Source organism: Corvus moneduloides, chromosome W, assembly GCF_009650955.1.
Source record: "Corvus moneduloides isolate bCorMon1 chromosome W, bCorMon1.pri, whole genome shotgun sequence".
In the NCBI taxonomy this organism is placed as follows: domain Eukaryota; kingdom Metazoa; phylum Chordata; class Aves; order Passeriformes; family Corvidae; genus Corvus; species Corvus moneduloides.
The window spans coordinates 12,707,512-12,728,808 of record NC_045510.1 but is presented as its reverse complement, the minus strand read 5'-3'; the positions used below and the strand labels follow the sequence as shown (position 1 = coordinate 12,728,808).

Below are 21,297 nucleotides of genomic sequence, written 5' to 3'. Positions count from 1 at the left end.
CAAATCAATGATCAGGGTTTCCCACCCTGCTGGGATCATGGTGGGTGAGGGCATACCAGGATGTAATGACCCCATACTTTCCATCACTGCATTGATTTGTCAGAGATCCTGTCACTATCTCCATTTCCCTGATTTTTTCTTAATTACAAAAACAGGAGTGTTCCAGGGACTAGTAGAAGGCTCAAGATGTCCCTGTTGCAATTGTTCCCGAACTAACTGGTGAAGGGAGACCAATTTCTCTTCTGGTAGGGGCCACTGGGGTATCCAGATGGGTCCGTTCACTAGCCACCGCAAAGGCAGCATATATACTCTGTGCTCTTCAGCACAGTGGCCCCCATCAAAAATTTGTCCCAATCTGTACCTCCCAGGCTGCCAACACATCCCGCCCCCAGAGGTTAAGCGGAGCTGCAGTGACATAGGGCCAAACTGTAGCTGTTTGTCCCTCTGCATTTTTTATCACCACAGGTCGTTCACTTAAATAGCTCTTTGTGGTTCCTCCCAACCCTGCGATAGCTGATCCCACAGGAGCTAAAGGCCACGCAGGAGGCCACGCAGAGAAGGACATGATTGTCACATCAGCGCCCGTGTCGATCAAACCTCGGAGCTGAATCTGGGGCGGATGGGCATCTGGCAGGATTAGGGTACACGTCATCTGTGGCTTTTGGCTGGAGATGTTTGTGGTCAAGAAGATCTGCGGAAGTCCCGTAGATCTAAAACCACCATCTCCACGACTTCGTTGTTCTGTTCTGGGGACACATGACTTAAAAGGCACAAGTTGAACAATACGCATCTTTTCAGGAATAGTAACGGGGAGGTGGGTGTGGAAACCATAGCACAAATCTGGCCTGTAAAATCAGCATCAATAACTCCTGGGTGTACAAAGATCCCTTGAAGGGTGACACTAGATCTGCCCACAAGCAATGCGCTGAAACCTTGACCTAGGGGTCCAAATGCATCCAAGGGAACCTTATAAACACGACAGGATTCTAAGACTACTGTTGCTGAGGTGTGCACATCCACCCCGGCTGATCCCTGGGTGCTGGCTCTAAGCTGGTTGAGTAGGCCTGTGTCGGCGGAGGCACGCCCTGGGGAAACATTTGTGTCTGAGTGCACATCCCCTTTGCGCTCCTGTTCAAGTTTCCCAAGCGTGTCAGAAGTCGACCGTTGGCATGGTACATAGATTCACAGTATTCTGCAGAATGACCTGGCCTACTGCATCTCCTGCATTGAACAGCTCCCCTGTTCTCCTTATTTCTCTGCTTTTTGCTAATCTGGTTCTGTTTGCTCTCAACCTTAAGTTGCCTGTTCCATCTACCAGAATTTAATTGAAGAGGCCGTAGAACAGCAGCCAGAGCAGATTTATGCTCTCCAGATCCCACCTTAGAGCACGCTTCAACCATGGCTGTTAGTGAGGGCTCCCCTGGCAAAGCATCAATAATCCTTCTGCACTCATCATTGGCATTATCTCTGGCCAGTTGCCTGCACAGCATCTGCCTCAAGGTCTCATCTTCGACTTTCTTCTCAAGGGCTGCAGCAATCTTTTCCACGAAAGATAAGAAATGTTCTTTCTGTCCCTGAGAAATTTTTACATATCGTGTTTTAGGAGCAGCCATGTCTATGCCTTTTAATAAAGCTCCCATGTCAATACTTTGAGCCTGTTCAAGGACCAGAGGATCCCATCTAGCTTGGAGATCAGGATTAGAAAAGGCACCGTCCCATAAGAGCATCCACTCCAACTCCCAATCTGGGATGATTTGGAGGCAACATCATATTCTGAGCTGCAGCCTCGTCAGCCAGCCTTCTCCAGTGGTTTTCAAAAACTGTATATTGCACAGGTTGAAATAACACCTGAGCTAAATGCTTAATGTCAAACGGAGAAAGGAGCTCAGTATTCAGCACTCTAAGAACCTGCATGACTTCAGGAGACCCAAGACCGTATTGTGCTACTTTGGCTTGCAGGTCCTGGACTACTTTCCAAGCAATGATATAATGTTTGTCAGGCTGGCCTGAGTTGGGGACAGCTTTCTGTAGAGGAAATGCCTGAATAATTCCCTCTGAAGGTGCATTATCATCTTGTGTTGCCGTTGCACCTTCCTGGGGTGCTGCAGCAACCTGCACAGATTCCGCCTGAGGTATCGGCTCTACCACCTCGTTTTCCCCAGGCATGCCTACTTTCTCTATTAGATCCCAGTATCCTTCCTCCAGGACAGGCAGTTTAACCACCTCCCAAAAGTGCTTCGGATTTCTCGGCCGGACAGTTACCTTGCAGTCCAAGAGTGTCCAAGGACGGCTTTGTGACAGCTACATTCCTGATTGCCTGCTTCCAGTGACAGGCGTAGCAGCGGAGAATGTCGACGATTGTGTGAACCATAATGGTGTGGCTAGCTGCGGCCCTGCAGCTTGAGATGTTCTTGTTTTGTCTTGGGGTGACTTTATGATGTGTATCCCATATCGCTGCCCTATGCCCAGAAATTAATTTTGTGCCTTTCTATGCCTTTAAACTGAGCCTGAGAGGGGGGAGGAAACCCTAAGCAAAACTTCTTCAAGGCAGTTTGCAGCTTGTTCAAGGTAACACAGAGATACTTTTTTTCAGCTGTGGAAGGGGAGTGAGGAAGCACCTGGCTTGATGCTTTCCAGTCAGCTTTTGGCCAGTTTTTCAGCTTCTTTTTCTCTGGAGAGACACTGAGAGTTGAACTTTTTTTTCCCCTGGTGTCAGGGTCTCCTCCCCCTGCCATGTAGCCCTGGGAGAGGGGCCCTGAGGGGAGGCACGGGGTTTCCTGAGCCCCTGGTCAGCCTCGTCCCCATTGGTTGTTTTGTGTTTCCCTGCGCGGGCAAGGACCCTCGGTCCCAGGACTGGGAGAGTTCCTCGGCAGAGCCCGGCCATGCGGCTGGAGAAATAAATATCTCTGAAACATCTATCAAGAATCTGTCTGTATATACTTCTTTCTACGGGCCTCCTGGTTTGATACATTGTGTTACAGAATCCCCGCTGCGAGCAGAATTGCGAGCAGAATTGCGAGCAGAATGATCCCCGATCCCTAAGCGACTGATTTGTGTGAGTAAACCCTAGAAACTGTGGATTCCTCTTCTTGGTTTTGTTTTTCTATTCCATATCTAAACTATGGAAGAACCGTGGGAAGACTCTTGGCTCTCAGAGCCGCATATGGACATTTATCTTAAACTTGATTCTTGAAAAATGATTTGTAAATTTTAGCTTAATTAAAGCTCAAAAGGAACTGAAACATTTCCTTTCATGGTTGTTTAAGAACTTTTTCTATGTTTCTTGGGATTTAATTCTTACCAAAGACTTTTGGAACACCGTTTGGACACAATTAATTTTTGAGTCAAAATATATGCCAATGGAAGAATATTTTTGTGAATATTATTTAATTACCGAGCCTGTTGAGCAATGTCAGCTGTGTCCTGGCGAAGGGAAGCCTGGCTCAGGGACCGTGCGAACCAGGCCACGTGGACCGCGCGCTCTGAGAGCAGCAGCGAGGCAGGTCCCGCGCGCGGGCAGAGCCACGCGAGCTGCAGTGTTGGCGGTGGAGCGAGGCGCGGCGGGAGCGGTGTGACCCGGCAGTGCCTGCCTGGCCCCGCGCAGCGCGTGGTGGAGGGAGCCCCGTGAACGCCTGACCGAGAGGGGCAGCGCACGGGCGGCAGCTGGCGCCGGGGGAGCGGAGCCGCACCCAGCCAAAACGCGTGCTGGAGCAGGGCGCGGGGGGGTCATCGCTCGGGGGCCCGGCCGAGACGTGGGTGCAGCGCCTGGCATCGGCAGCGAAGCTGCTACCAGAGGACACAACGCACAGAGAACTGAGCGGCGCGGCCCGGCCCGGCCCGCGCAGCCCCGAACGTGACCCCTAGAAGACCGCGCAGGCATGAGCAGCTCCAGCGGCACCGGCAGCCCCAGCAGCTCCAGCAATTCCAACACGGGAGCTAGCGAAAGAGAAAGCAAGAACGCAGCGAGACAGAAAACAGCAGCCACTCGGAAAAAGGAAAAGATCATAGTAGCAAAGGTTTTAAGAATAGTAAAGTGGTATAATGTTAAACAAAATTATGGTTTTATAACAAGATGTGACAACCAGCAAGACATATTCGTGCATAGAACTGCTATTAAAAAGAATAACCCTGAAAAATGCATCCCAAGCTTGGGAGATGGAGAGGTGGTGGAATTCAAAATTGTACTAGGTAGAAAAGGGTTACAAGCATCGCAGGTCACTGGGCCTGATGGTGTTCCTGTAAAAGGCAGTATATATGCTAAAAATTGTAATCATGTTAGACAATATCTCCATTGTAGGCCCCCCTACAGTCTCCCTTTCCTAATCCCACCTTTCCCTTTTACCCTATGTCCTATTACCCCCAGTGTATTCCCAATCCATTTTTTCATCCATGGTTTCCCTCACAAAACCATACCTTTGCCAATTGTTTCCCCAAAAATCCCTTTCCAGTGCCAAGTGGGGGATGAAAAGGGGGAGGGAAGAAATTAAACGCTCTCCTGCCTCAGTTTCCCCACAAAGCATGCTCAGAGAGTCCTGTCTCCCTTCTGTCAGCCTTAAGATGTTCCAGAGAATCTGTTTGGACATTTAAAGACTCAGGAGAGTGGCTTGTATTGTTTTAAAACTGTTCTTGTTATGTTTATCTATTACCGCAGGCCTGGTTCCTACGGCATATCACCGTGTCCCACAGCCATAGGGAGGAGGAGGAGAGAAGATCCAACAGGCAGGAATTGTGCAGCAAGATTGATTTAATTATTTTACAAACTCTTTATAGACTTTTTTTTTCATAGTCTAATTGGACAAAGGACCAGCCACCTCTTGGGGGTGATTGGCCAAAATCCTAAAACATCCATTGTCAAAATATTTTCTACTATACCATAAACAAGACTTTTCAAGGTTGCAGGTGGCTTGGTTGTTTACATTCCCTGCTACCTCTTCTGTGAGAGAGAAAAATCTCTCACAGACTTTGAAAATAACAAGAAAATCTTCTCTAGCAGCATTTTTGTACCTACAATTCCCCCTTTTTGTTTTATAAGATAACAACTCTACTATTAATCATAAATAGAAATTTACATCAGTTATTAATTCTAAATATGTCCTTAAGGCTTTAACTATCTGACTCCATAACAAGAAATTTAAAGTTCAGTCTCTGCTTGTGGAAGGACCATCCCAGTGTCTGCTTGTAGAAGGACCATCTGCCTGATGGTTGACATCCTGGTCGTCCTCAGAAGAGTCATTAGGCTGATGATCTACATTCTGGTCGCCATTTGGATGGTTGGCACTCTGGCCATCATTTGGAGGTTGCCTGTTCTGCCTCTGGTGCCGTAGGTCAGGGCGAATGCATTTTGAAGGCAGCCACCGTACCCCAGTATCTGTGGAAACGCAAGCATACCCACGACCCCAAACGATAAGCTCATGAGGGCCTTCCCATTGGTTAGTGAGTAAATTTCGTACCCAGACTTTTGCCCGGGGCAGTTGTGTGTTGCCTGCAGACTGCAATGAGAGAAAATGATTCAGAATAACAGGATTATTTGAATTTTGTGGCACTGTAAGGTGATTAATTGTATACAAAGCTTTTGCTAGTCGGCTCTGTGGGGTTTCTCCATGCATTCCCCTTTTCTCTTTGTCCAAAACACGCTTCAAGGTACCATGAGCGCGTTCGACAATGGCTTGGCCAGTAGGAGAATGTGGGATACCAAAGGTATGGTCTACACCCCATAGGTGTAAAAACTGCCGTGTCTTCTCCGAGGCGTAGGCAGAACCATTATCGGTTTTCACAGAAGCTGGCACGCCCAGGACTGAGAAAGCCAATTTCCAATGGGCAATGACATCACGGCCCTTCTCTCCAGTGTGAGCCGTAGCCCACATAGCCGAGGAGAAAGTGTCAATAGACACGTGCACATATTTCAGCTGACCAATATCTGGGATGTGAGTTACATCCATTTGCCAAATCTGCAAGGCTTTCAGCCCTCTGGGGTTTACTCCTGCTGGCAAAGGCGCAGCGAGTCCGTGACAGTCAGCACAAGCGCTGACAATGTCGCGCGCCTCAGTTGGCGTTAAATGAAACTGCTTCTGCAGGGTATGTGCACTTTGATGGAAGAAACCGTGCGATGCCTTGGCTTGTGCAATTTTGTCAGGCTGAGGCCCTACCCATGCAGGGTTGGCCAGCATGTCAGCCCTGGCATTGCCTTCTGTTAGAAACCTTGGTAAATTGGTGTGGCTTCGAATGTGCAGAATGTAATACAGATGCACTCGAGCCTGAATTGCAGACCACAAGGTTTGCAACAGCGAAAACAGAGCTGCATTGTTCACCTCCTTCAGAAGTGAACAATCTAAGCGTTGGGTGATATCTGCTACATAAGCAGAGTCAATAACCAAATTCAAAGGTTCCTGTGAGAATTGCTGAAAAGCCATGGTAACAGCTCTTAATTCAACTAACTGAGCAGAGTCTGACTCGGATTGGTGTGTTAATCAACCACCTAAAAGGCAGTGTAGGATCCTGTGCGCCCTTACGCACAGTGACCCCTGCTAAAAATTTGTCCCAATCCGTACGCCCCAAGCTGCCAACACATCCCGTCCCCAAAGGTTGAGTGGTAGCAACATAAGGCCTAATTGTAGCTGTGTGCCCCTCTGAGTCCTTCACCACCACAGGCCGTTCACTTAAATAGCTCTGTGTGGTTCCTCCTACTCCTGCGATGGTCGATCCCACCGGGGCTAAAGGCCATGAGGGAGGCCACGCAGAGAAGGAGATGATAGTTACATCAGCACCCGTATCAATCAAACCTCGAAGCTGAATCCGGGGCGGACGGGCGTTTGGCAGGATCAGGGTACATGTCATCTGTGGCCTTTGGTCAGAGATGTCTGCAGTCCAGAAGGCCTGTGGAAGTCCCGTAGATCCACTGCCGTTATCTTTGTGAGTTTGTTGCTCTATCCTGGGGACACAAGACTTAAAAGGCACTAATTTAGCAAGGCAGGTCTTTTCAGGAATAGTTACAGGGGGTTTGTGCGTGGAGACCATAGCGCAAATCTGACCTTTAAAGTCAGCATCAATAACTCCTGAGTGCACTAAGATTCCTTGATGGGCAACGTCAGATTTTCCCACCAGCATTGCACTGGATCCCTGGGCTAAGGGTCCATATGCATCCAAGGGAACCTTATAAATACCGCTAGAGTCTAAGATGACTGCGGCTGCGGTGTGGACGTCAAAACCGTCTGATCCCTGGGTGCCGTCTGATCCCTGGGTGCTGTCTCTAGGGTGGCTGGGTAGGCCTGTGCCTGTACCTGTGCCACTCTCTGGGGGAGCGACTGCATCGGAGAGCAATTCCCCCTCCTTGCACCCCGGCGGAAGTTTCCCGGCAACGGCCGACCATTGGCATGAGTCTGGGATCTACAGTAGTCCGAGCAATGCCCTTGTCTGCCATACCTCTTGCACTGAGGGATCGGTGTGTTTTCTTTTTGGCTCGGCTTAGGCCGCTTCCGTTTCTTCACCTGTTTTGGTTCCTTTGGTTCACGACCAGAAGATGCGTGAACAGGCTGCAGGAATGCAGCCAAAGCAGACCTTCTCTGGTTCCCAGATCCCACCTTAGCGCAGGCTTCGACCGTGTCTGTTACCTCAGGATTCCCTGGTAAGGCATCTATGATTTTTCTGCACTCTTCATTTGCGTTTTCTCTCACTAACTGCCTTAACAACAACTGTCTTAACCCGTCATCCTCAACCTGCTTCTCGAGAGAAGCAGCGACTTTCTCTACAAAAGAGAGGAATGACTCTGATTTCCCTTGAACTATTTCAGTATATCGCTTTCTGGGCGCAGACAACTCTATGGTTTTCAACAGGGCAGCCATGCCGACCTGTTGAGCTTGCTGCAGGATGCTAGAGGACAAGGTACCCTGTAGACTGGGATCAGAGAAGGGACCAGTCCCCATCAAAGCATCCATTCCTGCTGTCCGTCTAGGATCGGCAGCAGGGAGCTGCATATTCCCTAATGCAGCCTTGCCGGCCAGCTTTCTCCAGGTTTTCTCAAAAACTGTAAATTGTACAGGTTGAAATAGAATTTGACCTGTCTGATATCAAATGGAGAAAGCAAATCTGTATTTATCACCCTTATTATCTGCATAACCTCAGCAGAACCTAGCCCATATTGTGCCACCTTGGATTGCAGGTCCTGGGCAACTTTCCAAGCAATTACCTCATGCTTGTCATGCTCCCCTGAATCTGGGAGAGCCTTATACACTGGGAAAGCTTGGATCTCTTTTGGGGAACCAGTACCATCCTGAACTTCTGGCACAGCCTGAGGATGGAGTGTAACAGCTCCCCGGTTACCCCCAGAATCCTCAGATCTATTTGGCATTCCAAGGGTTTCTAATAACCTCCAGTCACCCTCCTCCAATGCTCGCTTTTTAACTGACTCTAAGAAGTGATTGTAGTGGGTCGGACGCACTGTTACCGTGCAGTCCTGAAAGGTCCAGGGGCGAGACCGGCGCAGCCTTTTTTCTTCGCCGCGTGGCTACAGCCGCCTGACGACCTGGGGCCAGAACCTCATCTGCCTCACTGCCTGACGATGAATCATCAGGAAAAGGCAACTCAGAGCCGCTGGGAGTGAACAGAAATGGATGGAGAGGGGCACTTTGGCTAAGTTCGCTAGAGGCAGAACAGACAGCACAGACTGCAGTTGACTGTGCTGCAGTTTGGACAGCAGTTTCTTTACGGGAGGCCGTCTCGGCCAGTCCCGACCGAACCGGTACTGGAACTGCTGCCGCCGTCTCTGGGGCTACGGCCGTGCTCGGCGCCGCGCTTGTCTCTTGCACAGTGGCTGCGTTCGGCGCGGTCGCCGCTTCCGCTGCTGTTTCTCGCTCCCTGGCCGTGCTCGGTGCCGCTGTCCCCGCGGCTGTTTCGTGCTCCCTGGCCGTGCCCAGCGCCACCGTCGCTGGCCGCGTCTCCGCAGCCGCCGCTGCTTCCGGGTTTTCCCGCGGCAGCGCTGTTCCCGGTTTCGCCGCTGGCCGCACCGTTTCCTGGCTCAGAGCCGCATCTCCCGCGGGTGGCGCGGGCGGTGCGGGCGGCGCGGGCTCAGCGCGCCCCGCACGGCAGGGTGCCTCGAGCATCCGCTGCTCTAGCAGGCTGAGTAGGTCCTCCATCCTTCGGGATAGCTTCGGTAACTCTGTCAGAAAAGGCAGATGCTGCATTAAAAGGTCGATGGCTTGGTTCTGCGACTGCGCTGAACAGTCCAGCGCCAAGGAGGGCAGCGGACCACACCCAGGCAGTCTAGGGGCAGGCATGCCCGGCGCTACAATGGCTAAGAAGTTAGATCCAGGTGCATACGCAACTGGGCTAGGAGCCACTCTGGGGGTCCAGTTGGCTAAGCCGCTGATTTGCGGCCCTGGATAAGCCGTGGCCACCGCCCAGCCGAACGGCAAGGCAGGCTGTGAGCCCTCTCGTTGCCCTGACCCCCCCACCTCTGGCGGCGCGGGGTTCCTGGGGGCTGTGGAGTCCTGCGATTGTGCAGGGTGAGCCGGCGCAGGCTCTGCCTGTGGAGCCGGGGGGGTTTTTCCGAATCCACCATCATTTGCCCCAGAAGCCCAGTCACTGGGGTCCCCCTCGGACATTCCTCTGTAACTCATCACCGAAATAGGCGAGCCAGCTCTGCTGCTACAGTCAAGGTCTGTCAGCAGAATAAATAACGAATGCCAGGTTCGGTATAATTCTAACGCTGCTGGGTCCCCAGTCGGGAACTCGTGTCGGACAGCACAGCCGAGTTCCTGCCATAAGGCAAAGTCCAGGGCAGTATCTCTGTCCATGGAAATCCCTTTTAAGGTAGCCCAGGCTAATAATTCCCTAACTGAGTTTTCAGGAATGGAGGTGTGCAATATGCTAAACACACCTTTCCAGACCAGTACCACAGCGTCGGTTTGTGAACCGCTGTCTGCCATTTCTCAGTCCTGTTGGACCTCCCGGTCCCGGGGGGGAAGGGGAACAGCATACCTCTAGAGAAATTCGGCTTGGCTCGCAGCGTGCAGGACACGTCAGAGAGTGCAGATCACGTCGGGAAGCACCAAATATTACCGCAGGCCTGGTTCCTACGGTATATCACCGTGTCCCGCAGCCATAGGGAGGAGGAGGAGAGAAGATCCAACAGGCAGGAATTGTGCAGCAAGATTGATCTAATTATTTTACAAACTCTTTATAGACTTTTTTCTTCATAGTCTAATTGGACAAAGGATCAGCCACCCCTTGGGGGTGATTGGCCAAAATCCTAAAACATCCATTGTCAAAATATTTTCTACTATACCATAAACAAGACTTTTCAAGGTTGCAGGTGGCTTGGTTGTTTACATTCCCTGCTACCTCTTCTGTGAGAGAGAAAAATCTCTCACGGACTTAGAAAATAACAAGAAAATCTTCTCTAGCAGCATTTTTGTACCTACATTTATCCAGTTGTTTTCAATGTTAAGTTTTAAATCTCTTTTTCTTAAAAATAAACAGGTGAAATGTCGGGGTCCCTCTCCCCGCCATGTAGCCCTGGGAGAGGGGCCCTGAGGGGAGGCACGGGGTTTCCTAGCCCCTGGTCAGCCTCGTTCCCCATTGGTTGTTTTGTGTTTCCCTGCGCAGGCAAGGACCCTCGGTCCCGGGACTGGGAGAGTTCCTCGGCAGAGCCCGGCCATGCGGCTGGAGAAATAAATATCTCTGAAACATCTACCAAGAATCTGTCCTTATATACTTCTTTCTACGGGCCTCCTGGTTTGATACATTGTGTTACAGAATCCCCGCTGTAACACCCTGGAATTTCGGATTTTCTCCCTTTTCTGCTGGACTGCTTCAATATCAGAACACATCGGGAGGACTTTCCACTGAGCACAGAGGGCCTGGCCCTGGGCCAAGCCCCAGCTCCGAGGAGGAAAGGGAGGACTCTAACACTTTCCCAGGTTTTTTCTCCACAGCGAGAGATTTTATTATTTAGCATTATTATCCTTTCCCCGCGTGTTTGTTAAATAAATAGTTTTTATCTCTTTCACTTTCCTTCGAGGAAAATTTATTTTTTCCCGAACGTGGTGGGGGAGGGCTGGTTGTAGCCTGCCTTTGGCCAAACCGGCACATGTTTGTAGCGGTACCGGTGTCTGTTGGGGCACTGCCGCCGCCGGAGCCGCTGCTGGAGCCACCGCGGCTTCCGCGTTTGCCACTTCCGGGTTCGGCACTTCCGTGTTCGCCGCCTCCGTTTTCTCTGCCGGAGCCGCGGCCACCGCGCTGGTTTGTGTAGCCAGATCGGGTCGTCCTGGCGCAGGCCAGGCAGCAACTGCCTCCCGTAACATAGCCGGCAGCGCTGCCAGCTGTTGCGACATGTTTTCTATAGCCGCGGTAAGTTCAGCCATCGGCAGCTGCCCCGTCTGCGCCTGCGCAAGGGGTTGCCCGGGTAACGGCGCCTGCGCAGAAACGCCAGGCGCCGCTAATGCCTGCGCAGTGATAGGACATCCCAGGCGCATGCGCAGAATATCCAGGCGCTTGGGGGCGCACTTATGGACTATATCACATAAGCGCCAGTGCTGGGCGGCCACGCTGCTGTCGTGGTTCTTAAAAGTGGCTGTGGCAGAGACGTTGCGGGCATGCCGGGCGGCGCTGCCTGGGCTGGCAGCGGGGGTAGAAAGGGCAGTGCCGGAGCCGAATGCGTGGCGGTCGCCGGCGCGCCTCCCGCCGCCGCCTGTGGCGGAATCTCAGCCGCCGTGCCTGGCTGTGGCAACGGTGGAGCTGTAGGTATTACAGATCTTTCTATAGCAGCTGAAATAGGTGGCTGTGCGATTGTCTGCGGTGCGGAAGAGGGAGGAGCAACTCCTGGGGCAAAAAGTGGGGGATGCTCCATTTTTTTGCATTTCTCAGTTAATTCTGCTAGCTGTTCTGCAGGCGAGGGGTATTTCGGCTTCACAAAGTCACGCGGGGATGGATATTTAGGCGGAACATAGTTCCGGGGTGAAAGGTACTACCCCTGTGCCGTCTCCACGCTTTCCTCCGCTCTGTTATCCGGTTTCTCTGCTACCGGAGCTGCGGAAGCCACCGCAGGTTCCGGCTGTGGCACCGGGGATGGCGCGGGCGACCGCCCCGGCGATGGGGCTGGCGATGGCTCCAGGGATGGGACCGTGGACTCAGTACCCACTCTGCTCTGAGTGTCTAACCCTTCAGAAACCGTTTCCCCGTCAGAGTTCTCCAACATGGGCTGTTCCTTTCCGCCGTATTTCGCATAAAAACCTTTCAAGGCATCAAATAAGAAGCGCCAAGCACGAACCAGTTCAGACACCTCAATAGCTCCGTATGTGAATTCATGAAGTAATTTATCCCCCAACTGTCTCCAAGTTTCCAAGCTAAACATGACATCAGGTCCTGCCGAGAAACCATGCTCTGCTGCCCAGCTCAAGACCTTGCATATATTCTGATCCGAAATTTCAGCATTATGTGCATCTAAAACAGCTTTCCAGGCAGCAAGGACCGTCCTGTCCATTAAATCTTTATGCGTCCTCATTTCAATTTTAAAGTTCTGTCCCCGTACCCCGGGGCGGGGGGGAAGGGAGGGTTTTTGCGTACCTTCGAAGCGCTGCAAAGCTCAGTTTATCTCTTTAAGTTCAGTTGCAGTTGTAGTACACATCACGGGTCACCAGATGTCGCTGTTTTACCAGGAACCGGCGAGAAATGACACAATCCAAATCCAAGGAGAAAAGGAATTATTTTATTATTTACATGCTAGGTTATATATCTTTGTACGTGAGAGAGCATGATATGATTGGTTGCTTGACCAGCCACCCCCTAGAGGGATTGGCTGAGGTTCTCTAACACCTATTCAAAATATTTTTTCCCAGAGTAGAAACACAAGATTGGGAAACAAACCCAGGTGCAAGATATAGAGTTAGTTTACAAAACCGTCTTTCACTTTTTCTCAGCTAAAGCATGAGAAAGAAAAACTTCACAAAATGCTTCAGCAGCTAGAAAATTCCTCTGCTCCTGCCTTTTAGCATCCACAGTGGCCTGGATCACAGGGCAATTTTCTTTCTGTAGGCAAGGCTTCTTTACCTTGCTATTGCTGACTGGACATAACCAGGTGTCTTGGGTTACAATGTAAGGTGTAACCAAAAGTATGTATTCTACTAACATCTACATGAGCTGTTAAAATGGGTGGAGCAGCATTTCTTAATCTTTGCCATGACTCAGCTGTGATCACTCCTTCTGGGGAAGCAGCAGCCACCCTGAGGGAGCCATCTCTGCTAATGGGCCATCAAGGACTGTGGAAATACTCACAGCTTTTACCGGCTAGGCTCGTAGTTCAATGCCTTAGAAAGCCTCAAGCAGCCTAGAGAGGTTGCACAGGCGATCTAGCATTTCAGTAGCTCTAAAAGGTGGCAAATGGTAGCTGCAAAGCTAATACCACTAGTAGAAGCAAAGAGGTAGAAATATAGCCCTTGGCTTATGCCTTAGTCCTGCAATCAGATGCTTTCAGAGACAGAGATACACAGGAGTTGTTCGCAGAAGGGAGCTGAGCCAAAGAGGGCGGGCCCACTCTGAGCTCTCTCTTTTATTCACGAGAGGGGGAAGGGGAGAGCTAGGGGCGGACCTGGGGTAACTGGCCAATCAGACACTGCTCCAGAGTCTGAGTTACTTTCGGTTTTGCCCACGCTTTAGAACAAAGGAGATTCAGAGCACATGGCCGTTTGACCAGTCTCGGGGAGGGGGAAGGGCGACCTTGGAGCAGGCAGCAACAAAGGACTCCCCAGAATGACTCATAGAATTACATCATCCTAATGTGAAATGCCCTGCCCTGAGGGAGGTACCGAACATTTCTACCCTTATATAATCTGGGGCTTGGGACACCACGATACCACCACTGGATTCCCAGAGGACAGGAGCTCTCAATAACCACCACTGGACCTCCAGAGAAGGACCAGACCTTTCTACAGGATCACCGCTTTGACAAGACTACATCCATCACTCCAATGGGCCTGCAACCACCATTTAATCAGACTGCTACCACCACCCTGACCAACAGAGTGTCAGGTCGTATTCTGACTTTGTCAGTTTAAGCCAGTGTTTCTATACTATTGCCTTTATTGTAATTTTCCTATTAAATTGTAGTTCTGACTTGGAATCTCTTGCAAGATATTTGTGTGGAGTTAATTCTTCCCACTGGTTTGCTTTCAAACTAGCACACCAGGGTAAGATCTCCTTGTGCTTGGAGCTTGCCTTTGTCTAGCTAGGAAGAACTTTCCTGAGCCTGTACTAGCAAGTCTGTCTTCTGCTGCTTTTTTATGCAGTCATTCCCTGTAAAGAAAAACTTATTAATGAATAGCAATAAATAATGATGAACAACTCATTTACAATTCATTATTCATTATTTCTTCTTCACAAATAAGAACTAACCTGGTTTGAATTTCAAGCATTATATTTTCAAGAATGGGGTTAAGACAGTCTTCCTTTTCAATGTTTGCATTTTATCATCATGAAAGTTTGCAGTAATTCTTGAAAAACCAGACTGCCAGTGTGCCAGGTCTTGAACGTGTATTTCCACACATGAACACATGGTGCTATGACAAACCTTTTGGAAAGCAAACCCCCTGCCTCTCCCCCGCTCCTCCCAGAAGTTGAGCTAGAAGAGTACTTTTCAATTATATTCACCGTCTGTGAAAATACCAACTTAATAGAAGTGGTGAGACCATATTTTGGTGTTGGTGGATACCAAGCTGAACTTTCTTGTGCTAAAGAATGCCAACAGCATTCTGGGTTCCATAAGGAAGAATGTTGCCAGCAGGTTGAGGAATGTGGTCCTTCCCCTCTACTCAGCACTGGTGAGTCCACATCTGGAGTCCTGTGTCCAGTTCTGGGCTCCCCAGTACAAGAGAGACATGAATATGATGGAAAGAGTCCAGAAAGGGGCCACAAAGATGATTCAGGGACTGAAGCATCTTTGATACAAGGAGAGGCTGAGAGAGCTGGGACTGTTTAGTCTGGAAATAAGAAGGCTCAGGGGGATCTCATCAATATCTACAAATACCTGAGGAGAGGGAGACAGGCTCTTTTCAGTGATGCCCAGTGAGAGGACAAGAGGCAACAGACACAAATGGAAACACAAGAGGCTCCCTCTGAACATAAGCAAACTCTTCTTGACTGTGAAGGTGTTTGAAGACTGGAACAGGTTGCCCAGAGAGGTTGTGGAGCCTCCATCCTTGGAGAGATTTAAAACCTATCTGGACATGGCCTTGGACAACTGTCTCTAGGTGGCTCTGAGCAGGGGAGTTGGATCAGATGATCACCAAAGGCCTTTCCAATCTTAGCTATTCCATGATTCTCTGTTTTTGAGAGAATTTGTGTCTTTAGCAGAAGCTAGCAGCTATGAAATATTCCCACTATTGAATATGAGGAAAAAGAAGATAATCACATACTGACTGGAAGAACCTGACCAGTATGAGATGATAGAAACTATGGTGGACTCTTGTTGGGGTTTTAGGAGTTCTCCTGTTTTCTTTTTCTCTTAAAGAATTTTCCCCATACATGTTGCCAGGGGGACAAATTACTGGGTGCTTAAGAAAAACAAAAGACCTGTCCACAGCAGAGGGGTCCATCTGTGTGGCAGCTGGTGTGGGGTCTGTAGCTCAGACCCAGGAAGCTGTAACCGGTTCGGAGAGATGGTCCCACGAGGAACCGTCTTCCCGGGGCCTGTGAAGCTTTCCCTCAGCCACTGGAGTGCCTTTGCAGAGAGCAAGATAACAGCTCTTTTAGTGATTTTCAGCTAGTGATTTCAGCTCCTGCTCTGCGAGGCAATGTCCAGGCCAGACCAGGAAAGAGAGATGAGAGGCCCGTGTGGCATTCCCGCATAGGTGGCTTTATTGTAATGCACCCGCGAAAGGGGACCAGTGACAGGCTCACTCTCTCTACTGAGCTAGCCGGGCTTCTTTTATGGGGATATGGAGGTGGGTGTGAGAGGGTAAAAGCCAATGGGTTACAAAGGCTCTACATAGGGTCTCCCAGAGGATCATGGTTCTGTGTCCTCTCTCGCCGTAACTGAAAAGGTGCTGCCTTTTCCAGGGCGATTTTGCTGGGAGGTTATGCAACCTCCTTATCAGCAGGCCTCTCTCCAGGGCAGGGGCTGGGCATATCCCACACATCAGGCTACTCTCTTTCACCTGGGCTTGTGGGCTGTTAGTTCCTGGCGTTTGGATGGAGAGAGAGGCTGGAAGGAATTCGTCAGCACTGGAGATTTCTACTTTTTCGGCTGCCTTCCTTCTACCGGAGAAACCCCGGGATTCCCAAGCCTGCCTTTCCCTGCCCCACTGGGAGCTGGGCTGTGGCTGCCCTGCCCCCGCCGTTGCTTCGAAACTTCGCTACTTTGTAGCCCTGCACGTCCTGCCTGCCGAGACCTCTGGGGGTTCCCGCTGCAGCTCCGGAGTTTGATACATCTCGTCTGCCACCCGGGATTTGTGCTCATCCCTGCTGTTCCAGCCTGCTGTTCCCGAGGGTCTGGCCAGACACTGGGATCGGCTGCCCAGGGGGTTTGTGAAGCCTTTGTTCCACCCCTTCCCGGGATCCCAAGCCGCCATTACCGTGTGCTCCCCAAGCTTGTTCCAGAGCAGCCGCGGGGGAACCATCGCACCTGCCCTGCTCACCGGGAGCTGCCAGCGCCCCTGCTGGCTGCGACCGTAACTGCACCAAAGGGGAAAGGGCCTGACAGCCGAGAAGGCTGGCACTGGGTTTGTGGTTCTGTTTGTTGTTACTGCCATAGTTATTGTTGTTTGTTTGCCTTATTATACACATATAGATATATAATAGTAAAGAACTGTTATTCCTGTTCCTCATATCTTTTCCTGAAAGCCCCTTAATTTCAAAATTATAATAACTTGGAGGGAAGGGGGTTGCATTTTTTTTTCTTCCATTTCAAGGGAGACTCCTGCCTTCCTTAGCAGACACCTGTCTTTCAAACCAAGACAGATCTTGGTGCCTAATGTGGGACCTGAGGGCATTAAGAGAAAGGGGTGAAAAAGGAATAACAGTTCCTGGGTAACTTAATTTTGTGTGCTGGATATAGGAACCTTGTTAGGCAGCACTATGTGGTTTAGTTTACCCTGGTTCAGGTGGCACGTGGTCGTGGCTATATTCTTCCAATTTGCAGCTCCTTACCTAAACATGGGTCCTCTGACTATGACTACCATTGCTGTTATCCAGTTTGTGCTATGGGTCGAGAAGGTGAGGAATTCATGGGCTTTTAACTTCCTCCGGAATGCGGGCACATGGATAAACAGCTATCACACACTAAGTGCATGTTTTTGGGGTTATGTTAAAAATGGTACCTTCTGTGAGGAAATGACACTAGGAGAAGTTTTCTCCCAATCCCTCAACCAGTTCTTTGGACCCATCCCACCAACTTTCGAAGGGTTTAGATTTCCTCTGGATACTAACCAAGGGGTGCTGATAGGCCTACTCTATTTAGCACTCAGAGATAAGTTGAGATTGACTTGGATAACTACCCAGACACCGGCCCCAGAGACTAGAGATCCTGCCCCACAGCCTGACCCTGCTCCACAGCATGATACTGTCCAACAGCCCACCTCAGAAATGAACCACCCAGATTTAGTGGGGGCACTGGTGGAGGAGGTGCTCAAGATTTGCCAGGTGCTGCGGGAATACACCTCCCCAGCTAGTGAGAAACCTTCTCCCTGCCCCGAAGCAGGAGAGTCTGATGGTGCAGCAGCGGAACCCACGGTTGTTACAACCGTCCAGGCTCCAGCTGAACCACAAGGACAACCACAGCCAGCAGCAGTCGCCCCTGTGCAGAGGAGGAAGTATAAGACCAAATCAGTACGACCAGTTAATGATGGGGAACCAGGGCCCTTGCAACCAGCAGGGGAGTCAGAACCTGAAATCATCACTGAGTCCCTGTCATACGACAGTCTCCATAATATGCGAAAAGACATTGTATGGTGGGGGCGTGAGGCTTATACAACCTGGTTACTTTGGGTTTGGGACTGTATGGGTACAGGCGTGCAACTGGATAGTGGCGAGGCAAGGTATCTGGGATCGTTGACCCAGGACCCAGGTGTGGATCAGATATTTGTGAGGGAGCCATGGCCCCTTTCTCTCTGGGAGTGGCTTTTAATGAGTGTGAGAGAGAGGTTTGTTCACAAAGAGAGAATGCAGGAGTACCATCATAGAATGCAATGGAAGACACTTGAAGGGATCCAGCAGCTAAGAGAAGTGGTGGTATTAGAGGCACTTTTTGGGAGGGATGGACAGCATGATAATGACCCCGACAAGGTCAAGTGCACAGGGCAGATGTTGTGGAACCTGGCAAAGCTAGGGCCACAGCAATACACCACCTTCATTGCAACAATTAATGCCCAGGACAACCGAGAAACAGTGGGTTCCGTTGCCAACAAGCTCAGAAAATATGAGAGTATGATCAAGGGCCCGTTGAAAGCTCATGTCTCTGCCGTGGTTAAGGACCTCAAAGAGGAATTTAAAGAAGAGATTAGGGGGATGAGGGAGGAGATGAGGAAGATCAGTGTTTCACCAGTGCAAGTCACAGGCCCCCAAGTCAGAGCCCATCGTCCCCCGGCTAGAGAGAGAGGGTACACCCCACAAGCTGAGCTGTGGTTTTTCCTGTGCGAGCATGGGGAAGACATGAGAAGGTGGGATGAGAAACCCACTTCTGTCCTGGCAGCACGGGTGCGTGAACTCAAAGGGAAAGACACTAACCGAGGGGTTCTGCTAAGGTGAAAGTAGCCTCAGCCTCCCATGATCGAGCTGCCAGGTATTACAGAAGGGAGGATGATATGTCGGATCCCCTTGAAGGGACCTCCAGCATGTACACCCAGGGAAGGAATGATAACCAGGGCTAGAGGGGCCCTGTCTCTAGCCAGGAAGACCCACGGGAGAACCGGGTTTTCTGGATGGTGTGGATTCGATGGCCTGGCGCATCAGAGCCACAAAAATATGATGCATTGGTTGATACTGGTGCACAGTGTACTTTAATGCCATCAGGACATGTGGGGGCAGAACCTGTTTCTATCGCTGGGGTGACTGGGGGATCACAGCAGTTGACCCTTTTGGAAGCTGAGGTGAGCCTGACTGGAAATGAGTGGCAAAAGCATCCGATTGTGACCGGCCCAGAGGCCCCACGTATTCTGGGCATAGACTTCCTCCGGAGCAGCTATTACAAAGACCCAAAATGACTCAGATGGGCGTTTGGAATAGCTGCTGTGTTGCAGCGGGGATTTCTGCAACATGTATAGACAGCGAGGCCCATGGAAAGAAATAGGGACCGATTCTTGATAGATGTTTCAGAGATCTTTATTCTTGTCATAGGTTAGCAAGCATAGTCCCGGAAGGGATGTCCTTGCTAAGGGGTGCTTACACCTTCCTCTGGGACCTGATAGAACCTATCAGCTGGCCAGTTTGAATATGGACAATTCTTTAAGCCACTTAAAGTTGTGACCGCCTCTGTGATCCACATTTAAGAATAGGCAAACTCCCCCTCCAAGCTCTCTCTCGTTTCCAGCGCTGGGACAGGTGGCTGCGGGCCCCGTGTGGGGGCCAGCGGGCCCGGCCAGGCCCTGCTTGGGCCAGGCCGGGCTGGGCCACGGCCATCCTGGAGTCGATGGACCTGTTCCAGCTGTGGAACCCCCCCCACGGCCTTGCCGTGGGCAGCCGGAGCGGCTCGGCTCTTCCCCCTCTCCACTGCGATAAGAAAAATTCAACATTCCAGCTGCAAAGCTGCAAGGCCGAGGTGAGATTAACCCTTTTATTGCTGTGAAGAGCTGAAAACCTGAGGGAAGAGAGAGAGGAGATGCTTAAAGCTGAAATTCTGTTGTGAAGCTATGATATATCAGAGTATCCTGTTGTAATTTCATGAAGATATGGGGGGTGGAGCGTTCAACTCGTGAGCAAAAGCACCTGTGCTGAGATAGGCAGATGCTGACGCAGCTGTAATTTCATGAGAAGTTTGGACAGGGAGAGATGGACCTGATGAGGACTTTTGCTCCAAACGGGAAAGGAGAAAACCTCAGTTCCTAGAGATGCTCCCAGAGATAGTCCTAATGATGAAGATGATGAAGACCCTTTGCTCCCAGGGAAGGAGAAGGGCCTCTGTTTTTGTTTCTGAACGGCTCAACCTTAAAATTGTACCCCAAAAACTTCAAGAGTGGACCCTCGAAAGCAGTTGCGGGAAAAGCTGCAAGTCGGGGGAAGGGACTCACATGCAGGCAGAGAGACTCCTCTTCCTAAATGGACTGAACAATATTTGGAAGTGGGCGGCTGTCTCGTTGTGATAATGTGTTCATAGCATGAGCAAGAAGAGACTTCTCTTTCTAAGTGGACTGAACAAGGTTATTATGGAAGTGGTAAACAGACTGAACATCTTAAGGGTTGTCTTTTTACATTGTCAGTGGGAGAAGGGAGGAAGGTGGGGGGAGGAGGAGAGTTATGAAGGTGGTATAATTTTTTTTTTTCCCCTCTTTTAGGTCTGTTAATAAACTTCTTTATATTCTTTCAAGTTTGGTGCCTGCTTTGCATTTCTCCTAATTCTTATCTCACAGAAGATAAACAGTAATGAATATTTTACACCAAACCACTACAATTCTCCAGCTGCATGGCCGGGGGACTCCCGAAGAACTCAGCAATCACGGGACCACCCGGATCTTTCCCGGGCAGGGGAACACAAAACAACCAATGGGGAACAGGATTAGGACACATGTGACCAGGGAGCAGGGAGACCCCGTAGATCATGCCCCTACCCCGGGGTCCCCTCTCTCAGGACTCCATGGCAGGGGGGAGGAACCCCAACATCTCTGCTGTGGAGGCAGAGGGCATTAGGCAATTGAGCACTCTGCCTGGACTATCAGAGAATCCTTCTGCAGTCGGGCTCCTGAAAGTGGAAGAGCAACAAGTGCCAATTGCCACCTCGACAGTGCACCGCCGGCAGTATTGGACAAATCGAGATGCTGTGATTCCCATCCACAAGATGATCCGTGAGCTGGAGAGCCAAGGGGTGGTCAGCAACGCCAACTCACCCTTCAACAGCCCCATCTGGCCTGTGCACAAGTCTGACGGGGAATGGAGATTGACTATGGACTACTGTGGCTTGAATGAAGTAACTTCACCGCTGAGCGCCGCTGTGCCGGACATGTTGGCGCTCCAGTACGAGCTGGAGTCCAAAGCAGCGAAGTGGTATGCCACTACTGACATTGCCAATGCATTTTTCTCCATTCCTCTGGCAGCAGAGTGCAGGCCTCAGTTTGCCTTCACCTGGAGGGGCGTGCAGTACACCTGGAACCGACTGCCCCAGGG

At 50.6% G+C, this 21,297-nt stretch overlaps 1 long non-coding RNA gene across 1 annotated transcript; it reads right to left on the bottom strand.

Moving 5' to 3' along the window:
* Positions 1-1,356: 1,356 nt before the first annotated feature.
* Positions 1,357-18,470, bottom strand: LOC116437468. The gene is made up of 3 exons (XR_004237315.1): positions 18,358-18,470; positions 17,899-17,904; positions 1,357-1,366 (listed from the first exon to the last, which is right to left on the bottom strand). It is a non-coding gene; the product is annotated as an uncharacterized LOC116437468 (long non-coding RNA).
* Positions 18,471-21,297: the final 2,827 nt, after the last annotated feature.